This window comes from Pieris brassicae, chromosome 8 (genome assembly GCF_905147105.1).
Source record: "Pieris brassicae chromosome 8, ilPieBrab1.1, whole genome shotgun sequence".
Lineage (NCBI taxonomy): Eukaryota > Metazoa > Arthropoda > Insecta > Lepidoptera > Pieridae > Pieris > Pieris brassicae.
Window position 1 is genome coordinate 2329064 of NC_059672.1, and position 22128 is coordinate 2351191.

Here is a 22128-nt window from a genome sequence, read left to right on the forward strand (position 1 = left end):
TTAACAAAGTTTTGTTTACATATGTTATGCGACAACAACTACGGAAATATCCTCATATCCTGCTAATCATCTTACTGACATTTTTGACAATTCCAAGGCAGAATTTTTACAGCTGTGATCTGCGCAGTTTATTTATGCTTGAGAACTCGTTGAAATGTAAAGATCTATCCAAATTATATTTGTACTTAGGAAAACTGCGCTATTTAGCAAAATAATGTTTCATATTTGTTCAATAAGGATCCTCAATGAGACAAAGAGATCCGGAAAGACATGATATAAGGCGATAAATAGTCAGTCATATCATAAGCAATCTTTTGGCATTTGAGAAGAATATTTCTTTAATTAAATAAAATTGTAACATGTATGTTTACTTCAATTGTCATACATTTTAGATGGAAGGTTTTGTAAAATATGTAAATATATATGTATGATGTGGTAAAATTTAATGAATAAATAAATGTATATATGTATTCATTTATTTATAAGTAAGACCTATTTAACTTCGTATACATATTATAAAATAAATCTCTTAGACAATATACAAAGCCAATACAGATGCGTTTAGGATTGTAAGCTACTTTCTCACAACTTGGCCTACAAAATCTAATGAATCAAAGCCTAGAGCAAATCTTTAGCTCAATACATCATGTAGGTATCGGTAATTATTGCCTCAAACCATTTCAAACTTCACTATTTATTCTTTATATTTGCATTATTAGTCGCAGATAAATGGTATCATATACAAACGAAGTTTGACGTCACATTTATATGGTTTCGGGGACAAAATTTGAAATTTTATAGGTATTTCCATTTTAAATGTTGTTAGTATTTACAAATAGGATGTGCATATGGATCTCTTCTCATAAAGGCCTCCTCCAACTCTTTCCTTTCTATCTTTGCCAATAGTCTACCAGTAGTTTCATGCTGTTTCTATCAAGTCATCAGCCCACCTTCTTGTTTTAGGATACTAACAATCCCGTAATCTTAAAATTAAGCAAATGCAAATTCTGACGTTCTGGTAAATCTTTGCTACTACTATGTAACGAATCATAACAGTTTGCTATCACTGTAAAAATAATCGAATTTCGCATATACGGTAGTTATTACGTAATGTCCTATATAGGGGTTTATGGGGCAGAGGACGTCCACACTGAGTCTCCAACCCGTTTGGTCTTGCGCATGTATTTCACCTCGCTCCAAGTCTTTCCGGCTCTTCGCCTCATCTGCAACTGTACGGCGCCAACTGTAGGTTTCTTTGGCACGACCACGCTTCCGCCTCTCTTGCGGGGATATTAATTGAATCTTTATCTACTCATTTCCAATTCCATCGCTCGCTGGTGTAGGTATCCTTAGTAAAATATACTTATTTAAATGTAAGTAACGAATTTTTCTAAGTAATTCCTCCTACTTGGTGTACCTCGAATGGAGCGTGTAAATATTCATTTGAACTTATAAAATGTGGGTAAAAGCTGGCATTCAAAGATAAACTCCGCAACACACTTGCAACTGTTTATGGCAATTTCAATGAGCGTCTTATTTAACGCATATTTTCACTCAAGCTAAATACATACCGTTTTCGCTCTTAACTCTTGGAAATAAGAACGAAAATGCAGTGAAGGTTATTTTAATACTATCAGAACTTATGTAGAGCACGCTTCAAAAGTTTTATGGCGCTTAAGTTTTCAGTTAGGTGAGTTTTTTGATATTAAACAGAATTTTTGGTCTTTTTAATGTAAATAAAGTTATGAAAGGCGAAAAAATATCTAAAAATTCCCTTAGAATCTTGTAAGTTTAATTTTTAAGATTTTTTTTCAGTCTGCTCAAGATTTGTTAATTGCAGGTCCAAATGCAATACCCTCGATATGAAAAGATATATTTCCGCTAATATTGCAAAGCTATTAGAAAACTAACTTCAGTCTCATGGAATCAAGTTATCTCTTGCATTCATTCTTAGGTTTAAGAGTCGTCGTCGACTATGCGTTCTAATCCTATCCAATATAATAAAATAAAATAAAAAAAAACCTTTATCTGTCATAATGCAGTACATTTAGACACTTTTTGTAGGACATACACCGATTGACAATACACACTGTATTGTGGTAAGTCTGTGATATGTTTTCTGTTAAGTTGTCTAATTAAAATAAAAGTAATAATCTTTGCCAACATGAAAATCAGGCAATCAGGGCAGTGGAGGCCGGAGTCTGGTATGGAAAGAAGGGTTGATAAACGCACGATTAGACTTATTCCTTTAAATTAACGGTAGGTAGTTAAAATTATAACCGTTCAGATTACTGTTAAGTTTTTGAATATGTCTACTTCGAGTTGTATAAAACATAATATTTCTTTTCGTCAACACGGCATAAAAAATACCATCCGTATCACCTAGATGTCCGTCGTTCCACAACTGAGCGTTTCTTAAGAAGTTTTTGCCGCGCATCACCGCTATATGGACCGCGAATTGGTTCGGTGGATAGCTGGTTAGTTACCCACCGAACCAATTCGACTTAGGGTCCTTCAAGAAAAGAGCGTACCAATTCTTAAAAGGCCGGCAACGCACTTGCGAGCCTGCCTTCATTTGCCTCCTATTACATAAAAAATTACAACATATGATGATATAAAATAAAATGATGTCTTATATAATGTCGTAGTACAAAATTATTGTATTAAAAAAATTAAATGAAATAAATTGTACCAGAATTTTCTAATAATAATATTACATGAAATGTGTGTGAAACCTCCCTTACTAGAGGATTGTAGATTGATTTAATTAATCAAACATATACGGAAAAAACTATGAGTAGTATTCTTAGCCTTTAGCAATTTGGGTATTGCTCACGTGCAAGGTGAACATAGTTCAGTCTATATGAGATACTAAGTCAATTCCAAAGTTCTAATTCCATTTTTGAATTATATTTTAAAATTAGAAATTTCATTTTTGAATTGTATTTTAAAAATCTAACAGAAAGGAGTTTTTATATCGACTTCCAAGTTTGTAAAGTAATTTCGGAAAAGCATTCGATTCAATGACCTATAAGTACTGTACGTGCACATACAAACAAATAGTCTCGATCGGACATTCCCACAGACCTCATTTAGTGCTACGTACGGACACGCGTGCTGACCATTGTAGAGTTAGGAATCAAATAGACTTAACACAACGTAAAGAATAATAAAATATATTTGTTAATATCATGTATCCCTCTATAATACACATATATCATTAAATTGATCATAGTGTCAGGTTATCAACTGTTTCGGTACATTAATGACATATTTTATCATTGGTATTATCAAATAAGTACCGAAAAAATTACATGTTACTAAATCATACTTTCCTAAAGTATTGTACTATACTACCGGTCCAGACGTGTCCAAATTCACACGTTTTAAGAAAAATCATTCTCGAATCAACGTACAAACATGCACACAAAATTTCATCAGAATCTGTCCAAGGGTTTAGAAGGAGTTCAATTATAAACACGAGCATAGGGAATTACAAAGATTATCTTTAGTATAAGTAAGAATAGTGGAATGTCACTAAAAGGAGTTTTCTTCTTCTATAAGTTATCAGCCTCCAGCCTGGGCCACGTCGTTTTTTGGATTCAACACTTGCCGGCCCCTAGGCTAATACTTCTCGCCTAAGGATATATTATGATAGAAAGATTTGTTTTTAGTTTGCATTAAATATGCTCCAAAGTACTGGACATATCTGATTAATTCCATCACCATTAGCTTCCTGAATTATCTCTGACCAACATAGGCTGTAGAACGTTTTCAATAAGATAAGAATCCCAATGAAAACTTCAATAATGTTATTCAAACTGTGAAAAAATACTAATAAAAATCCCTATATCGCATATGCTGTGGAAACTATTGACAATTAAGCAAATATTTATAACCCGTTTAATCATATTCAGCCGCGCGAAGCCGGGACTGATTGCTAGTGTTATCTTATATATTTTTAACTTAATTATATTCTATATCACAATAATCAAGCTATTAATAGAAAGGGAGGGGGAAAGGGATAGTATGTAAGAGGGGGCAAACGGGCAGAAGGCTCATGTGATTTTAAATAATACCGCTGCCCATGGTCACTAACATTGCCAGGAGATTTGCAAGTGTGTTACCGGCCTTTTAAGAAATGGTACGCTTTTGAGTAAGTTTAAGTGTTTTTAAATATATATTTTAGAAGATTATATAAAATATTTTAGATAGCTTGTAACATACTGTGGATATAGCATTATGTATGATGTGGCGAGCTTTAATAAATAAATAAATAAGAACAATGGTCCATTCTATATAATGCGTAACTCTACTTCTATCTACAATAGATCCTTCCCGGCGGCGCACGACCGCGTGCACGATTCAGATTAATCTATCGAAAATCGTTTTACAACATATTATTTATAGTGCGCATGCTCCGGCAATGATCATCAGTCCGCGAGCTAGTGATGTGCGATACATCGATACATATCGATATGAGTAGACTGGTATGCGATTGAAATCAAACGATAAATGAGTTTGCACATTGTGAGCATTGTAATAACGGTATTATACAACTGTATTTTGCGAAATGTAGTCCTAACATGGCAACGATGGCGAAACGTCGTGAAGCGCATCACATCTGCTCCTTTGATTACCACTACTAAATAGCGATCACGACCGCTCTGTCAAGAGTGTACCGGATAAGAAGAGAAGAAGTCCTAACAGGAAATATAAATAAAAATAAGCTTATGGCTTCAAACTTATACAAAAAAAATTGCTGAATAACTAAACTTGGACTTTAAGGACTATATGAAAAGGACCAAGTGGAAGCAGGAGAAGACGGCAGCCTGAAATAAGGTGGATAGAGGAAATAGAAGCGTTAGTAGGGTGCGAATGGAGAAAGAAAGCCAGAGATATTTGGAGTCCTGGTATGAAAGGAAGCTAGGATATTAGGATAATGTATGCAACAAATCTAAGCTACTTTGAATAATAAATGAAATTACTTTACTTGAAATTAAATGAGTTTTCATTATTATTATTAAATAAATAATTATTATTATTAAACATAGTTCAGTTAATTGTTTTTTCAACCAACAGTTTAATAAAAATAGGTAAGATTGATGCTGTCAAAATGCGCCTCACAAAATTGACACTCAAACCTCAAGTCGTAAAATGAAGAGTAATCTTGAAAACTTAACCTTTGGATATAATGAAACTCGTGAACTAGCCAGCAGGGGGCTGCAATCGCGGAGCCTATTTTAAAGACATTGAATATTTAAGAGAGCTAATTGAAATGAGAGCGACACTTTGGAGTGTCGCCAGGATAATTATCCAGTTTCTAAGATGAGATTTAACGTACCACGGTTAAATGGTTGGAGTTTTTAATTATTTTTAGGACCTAAACTTAGTTGGTGTTCGTGCAATATCAATTACGGCTGGAGGGCGCTGCCGGTTCCTATTTTAAATGTGCAGATTTCTTCACGTAGATTTTTTATGTTCTAGTTGTTTTAGTGGCTTATTTCTCGATATGTTTATTTTTATAAAAATTACGCTGATATTAAATGGCCTCTATAAAACTCAATGGAAAATATACTTTATATTAAACGTTTTTTCTTGCCTGTTGCCAAAAACATTGCGGTCTTCTATTTTGACATATTTGAGTATGCAAATGATTGTTGTAACATTACTTTGTCATTCTACTCTTACCGGACCAATAAAACAATTATTTAAACCTAAAGACAACAATCAAGTATGTAAAATCTTCTTAACCTAAATAGTAATAATAAACATAATTAAAAATTGAAAATAAAAATAAATTTTAAAAGTTTGGTCCCTGTATCTTTAACCCTGGCAGTATTTCGATACTGCGTTACTTATTCGCTGAGCGAAGAAAGCACCAGCTCTGAGGCCACCAGTGCTAAACCACCAGTGCTGCCAGGTGCCAAATTTAATCTTTAATTAGCGCCTGTGCCCTTAAAACGACGGCTCAAGAGACTCCAAAGGGAAGAAAATCGTAGGAAAGACTCTATTTGAGCCGTTTAGGTTCTAATTAATTTTATTAGCTTCATTTATTACTGACTTATTTTGTCTGCTTCCATTAATCCTTTCCATCTCACCACGATTGATAACAGATATTTCCATCTCATTACATCACAAAATCCAATCTTCCTTTGGAATTTTGAATGTTCAAATTATTTGAAGAGTTGTAAAATAATAACCAATAAATACGGTTTTAATTCAAACATCGATATAGCAATGCATCACTATATCTTCGTGTGATGTCGAAGGTTGTTACCGGTCATTCTGACCGTATGCCAATTGCCCTTCCGCTATCCCGAGCACAACTGATTCGAGATGGACAAGTAAATAGTTGAGATGTTCTAGTTTAAACTAAATGTATTCAGTTTAGAACCTTTTACACTAAGAAAAACACTTTTTGAACTGATTGAAGCTATGTATTATTATTAAAAACTTACAATTATTTACATAATTTTAAATTAATAACTAATACATAGCTTCAATCCGTTCAAAAAGTGTTTTTCTTAATGTGTAAAAGCTATGTTTACAAAAGACAATACCTTTTACACTAACAAGTATAGTATTTGCTAATAGTGATCCTATTAGCTATATTGTTAAAATTACGAATATATAATTTTCCTATATATCTGTTATTATATATGTGTTTAACTTTAGATAAAGTTGTACGATATGAGATACGTTTCAGTTCATATATTCCTTATTTATATAAATGGAAGTAGATTTCCATATAACAACAAGAATTTACATAGAACTTTAGAATTGTAATCGAGATCACGACTCGATCCTTTGTGGATCGATACTATCCATCGATCTCCCCAGCGCGTCGTGCGTGCGCGCATGTATTATGCGCTCACATTCTTGTTAGGGCTGGTTCCAATCCACAAGACATTTATAGCGCTTAAGTTTATTTGAAATTGGAATAAAGATTCTGTAAAAATGTCTATGACTTAATGTTTCACTGCAACTAAAACCCTATTTACCGCGATACTTTTCTAAGTAAAAGGAATGTCTCAAGAGTTGCACGGTAACAAACAAGGTGAATTGTGAGTGATACGTTACCCTTGATTAAGAATAAAGTAGCTGAACACGCTGTTTTTAATGAGCAGACACCCTCACAACGACATTATAATTAAAGACACTTTTACCAAGTGTATGAAGAGTCGTCTTCTAAACTATTCCAAATTCAAATTTATCAATCTATAGAAGCAACCATTTAAAGAAATCCCAATAATAAATCTTCCGATTTATGAACAAGTGTTTAAACTGCGCTTAGCTCGTATTACCTTCATAGAAACCCGATAGGCATTCAGCAAGGGATCGTTAGTTAGCGCAACGCGAAAGCTATTGCGAGCATTTTGCTTGAAATTAACAATTATTGTACGCTCGATTTGTATGTTTGAATGTTAGAATGGAACTGGAACGCTAACGGTAGTCTAAGAGGAATTGTGTGCCTATGTTTGGTAATTGATATGCGATTTGGACAGCGAGTGTGTTTGCTATGGATTTTATAAGTGAACGTACATTCATGTATTGGAAATACAGATGATGGACTTGGGTGTTGATTATACGTGTTTAACTTACATTGTTTAATTTGTTATATATTTTAAACATATATTGGATTAAAAATAAATATGAAGATGCTCTAACAGTAGGTAACATATATTTGTAGGTATTTGGTAAATGTGACTATTTAAGGTTATTATAATATTGTATAAAGTTTATATATATATATATATATATATATATAGATATGTTAAGAGAGAAATAGTATTCAAGTGAGAATCACTTCAAGACTTAAAGAGAAAGATTTAAAGTACAAGAAATTAAAAAATAATGTCTCAATTATTTCAATTAGGCCTATTAATAAGGCACTTTTGAAGGTCAAAATTATATAAAAAATTACTCTAGTCCCAAAGTTATTTTCATATGGAGAAGGACATGAAACTCAAAATTTTTTATACATTGATTTTATAATTATAAGTGACTATGTAGGTACAAGAATACTTAACCAAAATTTAGGCGCATGGTCTTATAAAAAACAATGCAGCAGATAACTATATTAGTATGTAGATACATAAAATACATATATTTAAATAAAACTTTAAATAGTATTTTACTCTAAATACTTTGGTATACATATAACATTAGATACAGGTTATATGCATTAATCTGATCCTATTAATTTATAAACAAAAAGTTATTCCTCTTCATCATCAGGTCATGAGAATTCATTTTATGAGAGATTATTGCACGACATGGTCAAGTATATAATAATATAAATCTATCATCAGTAATTTATAACAGATACCAAGGGCTCTGTATTCAAAATCAATTTTAAAATGTGGACATTTAATTCTGAAATTTGAAGACATATATATACATAAAATACTTAACACAGAGGCTTTATAAGTACACACAAAGTGTGATTGCCCTAAAATAACCGAAAACGATTATTTAAACCGTGAATCGTCTGTCTAATCAAGTAATTACTTCCCACGAGCCCGTATGCTTTTTGTATCGATGCGCATGACTTAACCACTGAGCTACAGGATGTTACAGAGCTTGTGGTAAAAAACGAAACAACTTCTGAAGTGGTTGTTGTGATAGATGACTCCCAAAACGAGACGAATATAAGAAATTTTTGTTGAAATTAAATTTACTGTATTGTCTTTTACTAACATAACTTTTACACATTTAAAGAAAACACTTTTTTACCGGATTGAAGCTATGTATTATTATAATCTTATAATTATTTTACATAATAGAGGACACCGTGAGTCATTTCTGCAAAAACCCCTCATCTTTTAGTCGATACCAACTCCGGGGAAATAAATACAGATAATACAACTTTCTCTACGTACGTACGTACGTAAAGCACGCGAAACGTTGGAACAATTTAAAATTATGTAAAATAATTATAATTTTATAATAAAACATAGCTTCAATCCGGTAAAAAAGTATTTTCTTTAAATTTACTGTTAATACTGTACAACAAAAAAGGCTGTGAAACTTAGTGGTGCAAGTTGGGAGACCAGGTGCCCATTAAGGCCGGAACTGAAGTAATTCCCCGAACCAATACCGCTAAGGGTCCAAGAAAGGAGCGTACCGACTTCTTAAAGGCTGGCATATCATTCCAGTCTTCTGGCAGAGTGAGTGTCTATGGACGGTAATGTCAGTTTAGATAAGCCTCCAGCCCGTAGTCCTCTTTAAAAACCTTTTTTAAACGCCTGTTTGATAAATAAGTTTCGATAACCAATGATAATAAGTTTTGTCCAACGACATAATGATATCATATGATTATAATCAATAGTGTTTGTAATTTTTTTTTAATTTTTGATTTTGATTTACATGTTTAAAATTAAAATTTGAACATTATTTAAAATCGTTATCATTGTTTATCCCTGGTCAGTTTACTATCAGTGTATCATTGGAATACGACATATCATAACGAACAATTTTTATTCTATTATATTTTATTTTTGCTCTCAAACATCACGCATGTTAAACAGATGACAAACACATACTTATGAAAATATGATATCGAAAGGATATATAGAAGTGTGAATATGTAATGAGAGCCATCCAACTATCTCACAATCGAAAATCCCGCAATATATCACACAACTAGCTAGCATAGGCGAATGTATAAGTAATATGTAAAAACATAATTGTCTAGGAAAAAATAAAATAATAATTAACCGAACAAGGCTTCTAAAACGACTCAGTGAAAGGTATCCATGGAGTTGCTGAAACCGTCCACCGAGGTTTTTTATTTATTATCTACTATTAAGAGAACTATACCATATCGCTATTGTTATTGTAATACCAAGACCAGGATTAAATAATGAATAATTGTGAACACACTATAGAAGAAAATCGAAAAATCAAAAGTACAGTAATAGCTACCGGTGTACTCCACTGACTAAAATAAACCTTCGAATGAACTACACCTTTGAAAGTATGTAACCCATTCCGAACTTTACACCCAACACATACAGTTGAAATTGATAAACCAATAACAAAAGTTAAAACATTTTAAAGCTACATTAAAGAAATGAATGCACGTCGTGAAAGGAAAGCACGTAGCAGAGGAAAAAATCCTATTTCATTCATAAAATGAGTCGCATTCAATGTTTTTTACTTCACTGCGTCTTAAATCGATAGGTTTCGAATGTTACACTACGGCGGCGGTATTAAAGTTTAATGGACTGTTCGTACACGTTATATATGTCGCCGTAAAGTACTTAAATTAGAGAGTTAATTCAATCTCTAGATAGCTAAATAAAAATCGATATTCAATCAAGTCGCTAGAGTTTCGTTAGTCAAGTGAGTGAACGAAACGTTTAACGAAAATACTAAACGTTCCTATGCAACAAGACTTATCTAACCTAACCATTTACAATAAACAGAAATACGGAATTTCCATGCTCTCAGTTCTTCACGATCACACCGAAATAACAAATGAAATAATCAAGGCGGAGTCTTGTTTTACATTGTTAATCAACACGCTGGCTTTCGGTCAGACAGATAGTTAAACGTTTTCGACGCTGCTCTATTTGAATCAAAATGCTAGCGACTTGATTGAAAATATCGATCTTTAATTAACTGTCTAGAGATTCAATTAACTCTCTGATTTAACTACTGCGACATATTATATACTATATCTTGGCCACTATGTTGGATACTTACAATTTATAAAGGCTTTTTAGTTGTCAGTATCATATTTTGTTTGTGTTTCACACACGCATCTTATAATTATTATCATTAATTATTACTAAGGTAAAAGCCCCAATAGATGATCATGTACCAGTATATGACCACTCCATGTATTTGTAATCTATATTTATGTATACGTGCTAATAATGATATAAATAAATAAAAAATCTGCGTTTACTGCACAAGACGTTATGCGACAGAATTGCCATCTAAAGCTGTTCTAATGTGTAATTACTAAACGAATACATCAGCCAATAGCGTGTATTTTTTCTCGATCTCCCTTTCTCACTTTCTCTCGATCGGTATCAATCGCTCTCTCCCTTTTCTTCGACAAAAACGCTGCACATCTTCGTGACGTTAATATTATTGCGTTTCATCCGTAAAAAAAATAATCTCACTTTAAAAAGCAGAATTTCTGAAGAAATATTTTATTGCTTATATTCTACGATTAATAAATACAGGGTGTATTTGACACCCTGACATACCGGTTGTTTTCAATAAAGGAAGGTGCTTCCTTCGTCCTAAAGGGAGAATCCTTGACCTATGTAACCACTGACTTGACACAAGTTATGTCGAAGGCCTCAATGCCTAAGGCTGAAGAGTAGTGGCAGTCGAAAAAACTTTTCGGGATTCAAGGTATGACGTCATCCCACATTACGTTATTTTGGGAGTGAAAAGAAAAAAAGAATTTCGTCAACAGTATCATTAGTTAGGGCCACGTGTCACGCCATGAACGCTATTAACTCCGTCAATTATATTGGGTATAATCCAGGATAAACGCCGTGGTCGTAGAAGGAAAATATTATTGCTTCGCAACGATAGAACGAGCACTGGCATTGCGACTGTGGAAGAGTTGCTGAATCTGGCACAGGACAAGAGACGCTTCACGATACGGACGGGCAATCTCCAGCAATGGAATATCACCAAAAGAAGATCTTTAGTTTAATCACTGATACGCGACACGATCCATTTAACTATTTTCCTTCCCTTACGTCGTCGTATGTCTTTTGTTTTTTCTTCGTATTTATTAGGAAAGGCCCTTTTTGTAATGCGAGCTTTATATGTAGGAAGTTTATATTATACTCCTGTTCATTAAATATGTATAAAACGAAACTCAATAATAAACAACTCATAAAATTTTATATATTATTATATAATGATTAAAGGCAACGTGCCTTTTTAGCCATGGAGTTACAAAAATCATAAATAACTTAACTGTTCTTATTATTATGACATTTGCATGCCTGTTTTATATGCCTGATTGTTTTTTTTTTATAATAAATTACTCTGAATGGACCGATTTGCAAATTAACTGTTTATTATTATTAAAAAATGTTTCAGGTTTAAATGTTATACTGCTATTTGATGATCTGTGTATATCATACTGTCAATTGGCTTCTATAGAATATCAAATATGCATTATATAAAATTGGTATTATCTTTAGTTATATAGTCGGCGTCTCTATAGAATTACTAATCTATGCGTAGCGCAGTGGCGGAAAGTTCATTTCATGGGTATTGTGAAGTCTTGAGAAAGCAATCAGCGTCCATTTCACTTTTTACTCCTAATAATCAATATTTGAATTCTACATTTAAATAGATCAATGGATTGGAATATGAATGAAAATATCTCTCAAGTACTGTGAACAAAAAATAACTTTGATAATCACATATCGGACGAAAATATAATTTTAAAATGTGTGCGTGTACTAGTGTGCACACAAAAGATGGGAAACTTTTTTTATGACCTTATTTTTCGAAAAATTATGCAACTTTACAGAAATTGGTTAAATAAAGTTATATTAGATAAAGTTTAACAAAAGGCTTTTATTATCATAGACGTATACAAATAATACAATTATTTTTTTTACCTTATTACTGCTAAGATTATTACAGATATTTCATGTATTGAAATAGAATTATTACTACGATTTTTATGGTTATTATATTTTTTTGTTATTAATGGCTTCAAATCGCTTCGAATCAAAAAAAATATAAAGAAGTTTCACTTCAATATATAACTAGCGGACCGACAGACGTTGTCCTGCATGATATTTCAAGCGATTAGGATATTAAGCGAAGTATGAAACAATGCAGCGTCATCTGGCGGGCTGATTTGTAAATCTAAAACAATCAGGGCGTCACTCAAACGCATACAAAACAATACATTTAAATTTGGCAGTTTAAGAGGGGTTCAGTGATATAGACACGCACATATATCCCTATAAAGATAGCAGACTAATCGTTTTATTATTTATTTATAACTAATTACAAATAATACAATTCTTGGCACGCGCAGATCCAGTGTCTCCAACATTTCCATGTTTTTATCCACATGTAAGGACCTAAAAAACTTTAATATGATGGTAACGTTCTTACCTCTAACTCGTTGTATCCTACAGGATAACGTATGTTCGATGCCACCATCTTACTTACCAAGTCCTTATCAATAAAATCGAAATTTATTTTATTACCATAACAGCAGGTGGCGTTGCGCTCGCGCTGCCCTCAATCGCCATTTGTCAACTTCTGTCAATTACTGATCGATTGTGACAAATTGACATCTCACCGACTTCATGATGGGTTTATTATTGTTTTATCTCTAACGGCTTTATTTGATAAATGACTTAAAATTTACGTTTTATATACGATGATATTATAGAGATGAAAAAGATTTGTATATATATTAAACCATTAGGTAAGAGAGTAATCTTTTAGTTAGTAAGTAGTAAAGAACGTTAAAAATCACTATTCAGTCATAATATTACTTTTTATAAGTTACGTAATTTATTGATAAATGAATAATTGTTCAATGCTTAAACATTGAACAATTATTAATAGACAAGTAAGTTGTTGTAAGTTGAAACAAAATATATTACCAGGAACCGAATCCTAATCCTGTCAACCCATGTGCATTAATTTTATTTATCGTACTAGTAAATTACGAGATATTTCATGTTTTCCATAATATAAATAGAGTTTATAATGAAATGAATCATGGTTTTTCGAAAAACAAATGCACCTGTAAAAATTGAATTTGGAATTCCTAACCAAAGAGGCGATATTTGAGGTCAAAGTCGCCATTACGACAAAACGACAATTTTATATGAAAGGATGTAATAATTGATTATTTTCGTTTTTGAACGTTATCAAAGTACTTATTAACCTAAATTATCAAGCGTATATACCCAAGTAGGTTGTAAGCTAATGTATAATTAGTCAATACGCGTGTCTGTTTGTAATGATACACATGAGTCTTAAGACACACTAGATGAGGAGAAAGGGGCTAACTGGATACTTTCGAATTTTGAGAAAAAAATTCACTACAGAGTTCGTGATGCCTTTGAACATGATTTATAAATGTTTTAGTAAAATTTTCAAGTATAGTTACTTTTTAGTGATAAAAAATAGAAAACTAAGTAAACGATGATGACGATAACAGGAATAAAATTTCTGTTTAATTATAAATATTTAAAATATAGTAGTAGATTATTTAGAAAATTTATAAACAATTGATTTGGCAGGCAACGCACCAAGCCCTCTGGCAATGTCTCAGGCATATATATAGGCGTGTATGTAAAATACATCGATTTACCCCTCTCTCCCTCATGACACAGATCTATAATTGTAGCAATTTGCAGGCAGTGGCCAGGACACGTCGAAACATATCGACACAGAATTACCCAACAAATGATTGAGCCATTCACAAATTGTAACTTGTTTCATTCACATTACGTTCGTAATATGGCAAGCATACTTTGGGAATTATTTCAACAATCAAAATATTTGAAAATTAAATCAATTCATTTCATTTTTTATCCCTTTGAAGTAGACTCTTGGGACGATGGGGTTTAAAAAATTTAAATTGACGCCTGCTAGAAAGATCCGGTGACCCCACAGTTGGTGCTTTCCAAAATGCTTTGGAAAGTTGCCAGCATTAAGGTAAACCACCGGGACCAACAATTTAGAAGGTGCGTTGCCGGCCTTTGATGGATGAGTACACTCTAACTTTGAATAGTTGTAGGTCATATCGCTCAGGGAAATCCCCCAGTGGGAGTCGAGTCTACAGTTCGCTAGTTCGCAAAATAAAGTGCCTTATGAACTGTGAAAGTACCTTGTGACTGTGGAAGACTTCCAGTCATCAATATGATGTTGGTAAAATTTTCCATTGATACGGCTCATACGGTGTTGAAGAAGGCAGGAAGAATCAACCCAAACGATTCTTCAGAATGCTCACCATAGTACACTTTGTAGAAAACGCAAATATCGCAGCGTAGAGACAGAAACAAGCCAAAACTAACTAGATGGCAGACCCTTCGACCGAATCCTATATTAAAAAAGTAACATATTCATTAAAAAATTACTTTCCTTTTATTAAAATACTTATATAATAGCTAAGCTTCTTTCATTTTCTATGATTAAAATTAGTATAAATACCGTATAATCACAGCGTAAATATACACGCAACGATGAATAAGACTGATTAAGCCTTTAGAGAAAGATAGATACTATTTAGGCATAGTCTACGATTGTGAAGCATAAAAATATCTGTCACGAATTTCACAATAACATTAAAAAAGAATCGCAGCTCATTTCAAAAGAGGTTTCACTTCCACGAGCGTCACGTCTCACGATCAATTGCTAATAATATATACGAAGATATCGAAATCTAGACATGACAACATTGTTAATGCAGTCCGTTAGAGACTGATGCAGATGCTCGTAAATAAACAGCGACAAACGACATCGCAACCCCAAAAACGCACTTTCTTCGGCCAACACTTTTCCTTTCATCCCTTTCATCTTTAACCACCTTTCTATCATTCATTCATTAACGATTCAAAACATTCACCAACAATTGAACAAAATCTCTCAATCTGTTCTAAAATATTGTTATTTTGAAACAACATTTGGCTGGTGTAATTTTTTTTCAACTAAATACAATTGTTTATTATTTTTAATTAAGTGTTTTTCAGTTAATTTATGTATAACAAAGCGATGTATTGCTGGTTTATATTAATTTTTGCTTTAAAGCTGACGTTGACTTCTGGATATAGGAACAAGTAGGAATTGCATATAAGCCAATATTAGCTAGGTTATCAATTATATTGTAAATTATAAAACTGCTATTATTAGTTATCACGCATTGATATCGTTATAAACAGTGGCGCTACAACCTTACCTTAGTGTCATATTTTTTAATGTGATTTTATTAAACTCTGTTTGCCTATTAATACAATACATACAAACTACAATTGAAATATTTGCGTATAAGCGAGTATTACCTGCACACATAGAGAGAAAAGTCTTTTGAAGTCCACGCTAAGGCCAAATGGCTCTGTTACAGTTACAAAACAATCCATGTCTATCCAAAAGGTTAAATTATATTATATTTGTACATATACTTCTTTGGTGGCCACTACTGGAGGTTACCCGTTTCGTTAAGGGTTTCTTGTCCTGCACCTGATGCAGCAACTATCGCAATACTCTTCCACTAATGTTACGATGCCATGATTGTTGTCTTCTACTAACACACCTTATACCCTGGATTTTACCAACTATGATTGAAGAAGGTGGAGTTTTTATGTCGGACGTGGCCCAGCTACGCAACATTCCGGTATTTTGAAGATGTTGATTGATGAAGGGTGTTTTAGTTCCACGTTGATATAGAACTTTCTCGTTAGAGACCATTTTAGTCCTGTTTAAATAATTACGATTTTCTATGAACATATCTAGCGCATATATATCCAGGGTAAGTTCGCACTTCGCTTCCTGGTCGTGGTCCGACTACCGTTGTGTTATTGTTCGATATGTTTTCAATAATCCAGTTATATCTTATATCAGATTTCTCGAAGTACAGTTATCTAACAATGTGTGCGTACATTCGTGGTATACCGTTAGTGAATTTTGATTTATCTTGAAATCAATCTATAAAACAATATAATTGTCTTAAAATTTGCTAGTCAAAAACAAAAGGCTCAGTGCTCTAGTCTTGTCACAGTTTAATATTTTATTTATTTATAGTTTACAGTAGGTAATACAAAAATTCAGAACAATTAAAATTATTAAATAAAAAGGAGGGCAACTAGCCGGCGTATGGCTTTTGAGCGACCTCTTCCAGGCAACTACTGTGAGCAAACAAAATAGATAAAGGGAGCCGAAAAACAGTGGACAAATGTCAGAGGGCTCGCGAGTACGTTACCGGCCTTTTAAGTATTGGTACACTCTAATCTTGAAGGACCCTAAGTCGAGTTGGTTTGGAAATATTTCAGTAGGCTGGTTCCACATAGTGGTAGTGCATTAAATACAAGATATATCAAGTTTGCTTAGACAAACACATTATAAGGTCAGGTAATTAAGCTTCTAAAAAAGCTAATCTAACACAAAATCTTTGTATCATATTCCGACATATCCATCAATCAACCCATACATTCAAAACATATGAATACAGGCAAATACAGTAGGTTATTTCGTAATTATAGTCTTGAGTTTAATTTGCGGACAAGTAATAATTGAATTAAATAGTGTATACGTATATAAATATATGAATTTACGTTTAAATTTATTAAAAACATTCTCAATACTATATATTATTATAAACTGAATAAAATGACCTAGGCTTTAGAATACACATATTCCTCCTCATATACAATATACATTAATTCATAGAAGACACTTCAAAGGCATTACAAGTAACATTCTGTAGCACCCGTCATAATTATGCCTACACATGACTTCTGTATTGCGCATGTGAATAAACCTGCATGAATGGAACTACGGCTAAGCAACATAGGAACGGATTTAATTTAGCAAAGGCCCCACATGTTGAGGGCTCCTTAGAATATGTTTTATTGTATAGGAAGTGAACAGGCAGAAAGCTCGCCTGATAAATGATTAAGTGATACCGCCATGACTTACTTATTTGATTTAATGTCCTATAACCCCGAAATGAGGCAGTGAGTCCACCGCGTTCAGTCTCGAGCCTCGCGTTTTACCTTTCAAGTCTTACCGGCTCTCTTTGCCGCAACTGTACGACGCCTGTTTGTTGAGACGGCCAGCCTAGCGGGTTCCAATCAAGCACCTGGAGTGTATGGCCTATTCATTTCAACATGCGTTCCTTGATCTGCTGGCTAATTGAGGTTTCTCGTCATCGCCGGTCATTAACAATCTTCATTCCAGAGGGCACGAGGCCCTTTTAGAATTGGTACGCTCTTTAATAAAAATACGCTATTTTTGTCTACCAGGTTTCAGTCAGATCAGTCCCATCGTTGACTAAAGTACAATCCACTTGTTACAAAGGTAATTTTTAAAGAACGGAACAAACGGACAGGAGGCTCAATTGATGTTCAGTGACACGGCCGACCATGAACAAGGCTCAGTCGTTACCAGAATAAAAAAACGCTTTTTTCTTATTTAGTTAGTAGTTTTAATGAGACTTATTACGATAACTATCCATCCATTTCAACAATTTATACTACAACTTTTTTGGGTTAAAATTTGGGCCCCCAAAAATATATTTGAATTATTAATTGGTTGTTTGGAATGTGTAAAAAATTCTCGGGGCCCCGAAACTAATAACTCCCTCATCCCGGACTTATAAAGTCTACATGACACTGGTCATTATCGCATAAATCTTTGCCGATTGGAGCTGTAATTGCATCGTTGCTATAGAGATACCATCTCGGTCTAAATTAAAACTTCGTTCATAATAATTTCGCGTGATATGTGTGACGTCTAATAAATTATTAGATTAGACCTTGTGTGATATAAATCATGTATCAGGTGTATAATGAATAATAAATTATCATTACATAAGGTTTAAGAAATATGTTCTCATAATGTCTATCAGAAGAAGCGAAACTAATTTAATGACTGTAATTGATAGCCGCTGCGACCTTTTATGTTTTATAAGATATTTATTGGGACATTATGAATAACTAGATTGATTTGGATATTATAAACGACTACCGTTTGGGGAGCGATTCATCTCGTTACTTAAAGAAATTCTATTAGATTTTAAAGCACGTTTTGTATGTAAAACTTGCGTACAATAAAAATATTAAATAAATAAATGTCGATGTATCTGTTTCATGATAATTTGTTAATATTAATAAATAAATAAACTTTAAGGCAAGTAGGTGATCAGCCTTCTGTGCCAAGCCGTCGACTTATTGGGACTATGGCCAGCCGCATCCTTATGTTTCCTCCACGATTCGAGCATAGATAAAAAGTCCATTGGTGCATAGCTGGGATCGAAGTTAAGCCCTGAGAGTCGCACGCTGAAGCACTAGGCGAACGCTGTTGAAATTTTTTGTTTTTTACAGAATTTAATTTCGCTATATAGTTGCCTTCGAAAGCTAAAGATACAACGATTATAACGGTCATAGAATTTTTTGATCGCATTTTTATAGTACGATTTGGCTTTAGCCTCACAATCGTCAGTTTCTGCGATTAGCTCCTATTTGCAAATTTCTGTCCAGTATTCTCTCGTGGTCTGAGAAAAGGACCAAATCTGGAGAATACAGTTTTCATTGATTTGTGTCACGGTGGAGTCTTGATGAAGCTCGTTCTTCTTTTCTTCTTTTTCAAATGCTATTTTTCCGCGATTTCGTCCTTAAAAAAGCTCCAATAACGCAACGTGATACTCGCTGTTAAAAGTTTTTCCCTGTTTAAGATAAAATGATTGGATAACAAGAACGTTAGACAAGTCGCAGGCGCAGTCTTATTCAAAAGTCAGGGTTATTTTTTTAAGCAATTCGGATTATAAAAGTACTTTTTGACCAACCATAGGCCAATATCAGACACTCGTTCAGAGTGCTCAAATATATTTTTATCATTAAAATAAAAGGCCGGCAACACAATCGCGACCCCTCTGGTATTGAGAGTGTATCAGTATCTCGGGGGTATCATTATCAGGAGAGCCTCCTGCTGGTTTTCCCTCTATTCTAAAAAAAAAACCTAAAACAGACGATTCAGTAGTATTTAGATTTCAAATTCCCGATCTACTATCATAAATTTAAAATCCGTTCAGTTATGCTCTTAGACGCCATCTCATAAACTTATATGGGGTAGCCTCATACAATCATGATCGGTAAATCAGTCGACGGAACATCAGCCTATAATTGTACCCTCGGGGCTTTCGATGACATGTTCCATCGAGAATGTGTATATGTCCTATTTAGCAAAACATCGCATCATACGATTACCTTATAAAGTTTAAGCAGAATTTATTTTTCCTTTTATTTATTACGTCAAAGCAAAAACAATATCATACTACAATTTATATTATCTTGTTATTATAGCTTATGTTTATCTCAAAAACTTTTTAAATTCCCTAATTAAATTTTCCAATCGTGTCTTTTTTAAGCAAATTAGCTCATAAAACTTTTAACAGTGTTTTCTCTTCATACTTTCTCTGCTTAGTTAATAATGAAAGGCTGGGTCCTTCGACAAACTATATTAAATAAGTGGAAACAAAGTTTAGTTTTGAGATTTTAGACATATTAAATAATTTCTAATGACTTATCCAAATTAAATATTTCTCAAAAGTGGAATATGGTTAAAATGTGACGAAACATTGTGCGCTTGTAAAATCGTCCGAATAAATATAAATAAATCAATGGCACCACAAACCTTTTAGGACTGGTTTCTGTATTTGTTTAATGATCATTGTCAATCTAATATACCTCCTTAACAACCTCATTTTGGGTCTAAGGCGAGCCGGTTTCCTCACAATGTTTTCCTTCACCGTTCGAGCGAATGTTAATTGCGCACATAGAAAGGACGTCCATAAGTGCACAGCTCAGGATCGAACCTAAGGGATGAAAGTCGTACGCTGAAGACCATAACTGTTGTTTGCATTATTTCTGTAAAATCGTCCGAAGGATTGCCAATAATGACGAATAACCGTTAAGTCGACAGTGTCAATATGTCATTGTGTCTAGTTGAGAAAATTGCACGAATAGCCGTATGTAGAGCGTATATTTATTAATGACATGCAAAAGGAACACCCTGGCGGACTGGAAACGTTTATTATAATATCGATGTATGGCATTATTTATGATGTTAACCATTATAACGGTCGATACTTGGCAAAAAGTGTCGCAAACCGTAAGGGATAAATGTTTTCCTGTATTACGTAAAGACGCAGTAAGGCTCGTCTTTTGTTTTTGTTAGAAAAACAATTGTCATTATTATTTGACACCTAGTGAGAAGATTGAAAAGTACGAAATCATTCAAATTAGTGTGAGTACACGTTAGTCTTAAGGAGTAAATAGTGGTGAAAAGGAAAGTACAGAGTGTCCTTCCTTTAATAGATACTGTAAGTGTTATTGAACACTTTTTCATGTTGAATTTCCTATTCAGAAAATAAGGTTAGTTTTAAATTACTTATTAGTCTTAAGCTAGGCTATATCGTATTGTAAACAAATGTCTTTATACTGAGACAATTTAGAGTAAAAAAATTAACTTAGAATTTTCGTAAATGGTATTTTTTATATTTTCTTTATTTGGATTTTATTTAAAAACCAATAGAGTATAATGAGTTTTAGATTTTAGATTTGAAGTATTAACGCTATTGTATAACCAAGCAAAGGCAGTTAAAGCCTAACGTATTCTTGAAAAGGTAGGGAAGCCCCTTAACAACACCATCAGTTCAATAACCGAGAATGGTCCTTCCATCAAGACTTGGCGCTTGGACCTAAAGCTCGCTCTACCCAGTCTTGGTTGGAAACGAACGTGTCGGACTTTATTGGACGGACTGGCCTTCATCTAGTCTCCTCGATCTTAATCCGCTGGATTTTGATTTATGGGCACTTTTAGAAAGTACGGCTTGTTCTAAAAGCCATATTCATTTGGAGTCCCTAACACAATTCGTACGATTGGCAGTGAAGAATTTATCCATGGAATAAGTGCATGCTTCTATTGATATCTGGCCTCAACGTTTAAATGACTGTATTGCAGCCAATGGAGACCACTTCGAATAAGCTTTTTATATTTATGTATTTCACGAATACACTGTAAAAGTAAAGTTATGTGCAATAGAAAGCTTTTTTTTACTTTGTTTCAGTTTTTATGTCAGACTAGGTATAAGGGCGTGGATTAGTAATTCTGGACATAAAAATTGTATTGTAACGAATGGTGAGGTACTATCAGATACTGATTGTGTGACTGAATTTGCGGCGTATTTCTAATCAGTATAGTAGGGAGACCGCGCGGTTGAATGTGGAGGAGGCGATGGCAGCTGGTACCGGGAGTGGCTCATACGTATCTACACGTATCTGAACTGGCGTCAGCGCAAGTCAGAGATGCAAAAGCCGAATAGCTCAGTAGGATGACATACCATCATATATTATGAGGGACCGCCGATTTATCAAGTATAAGCCCCAA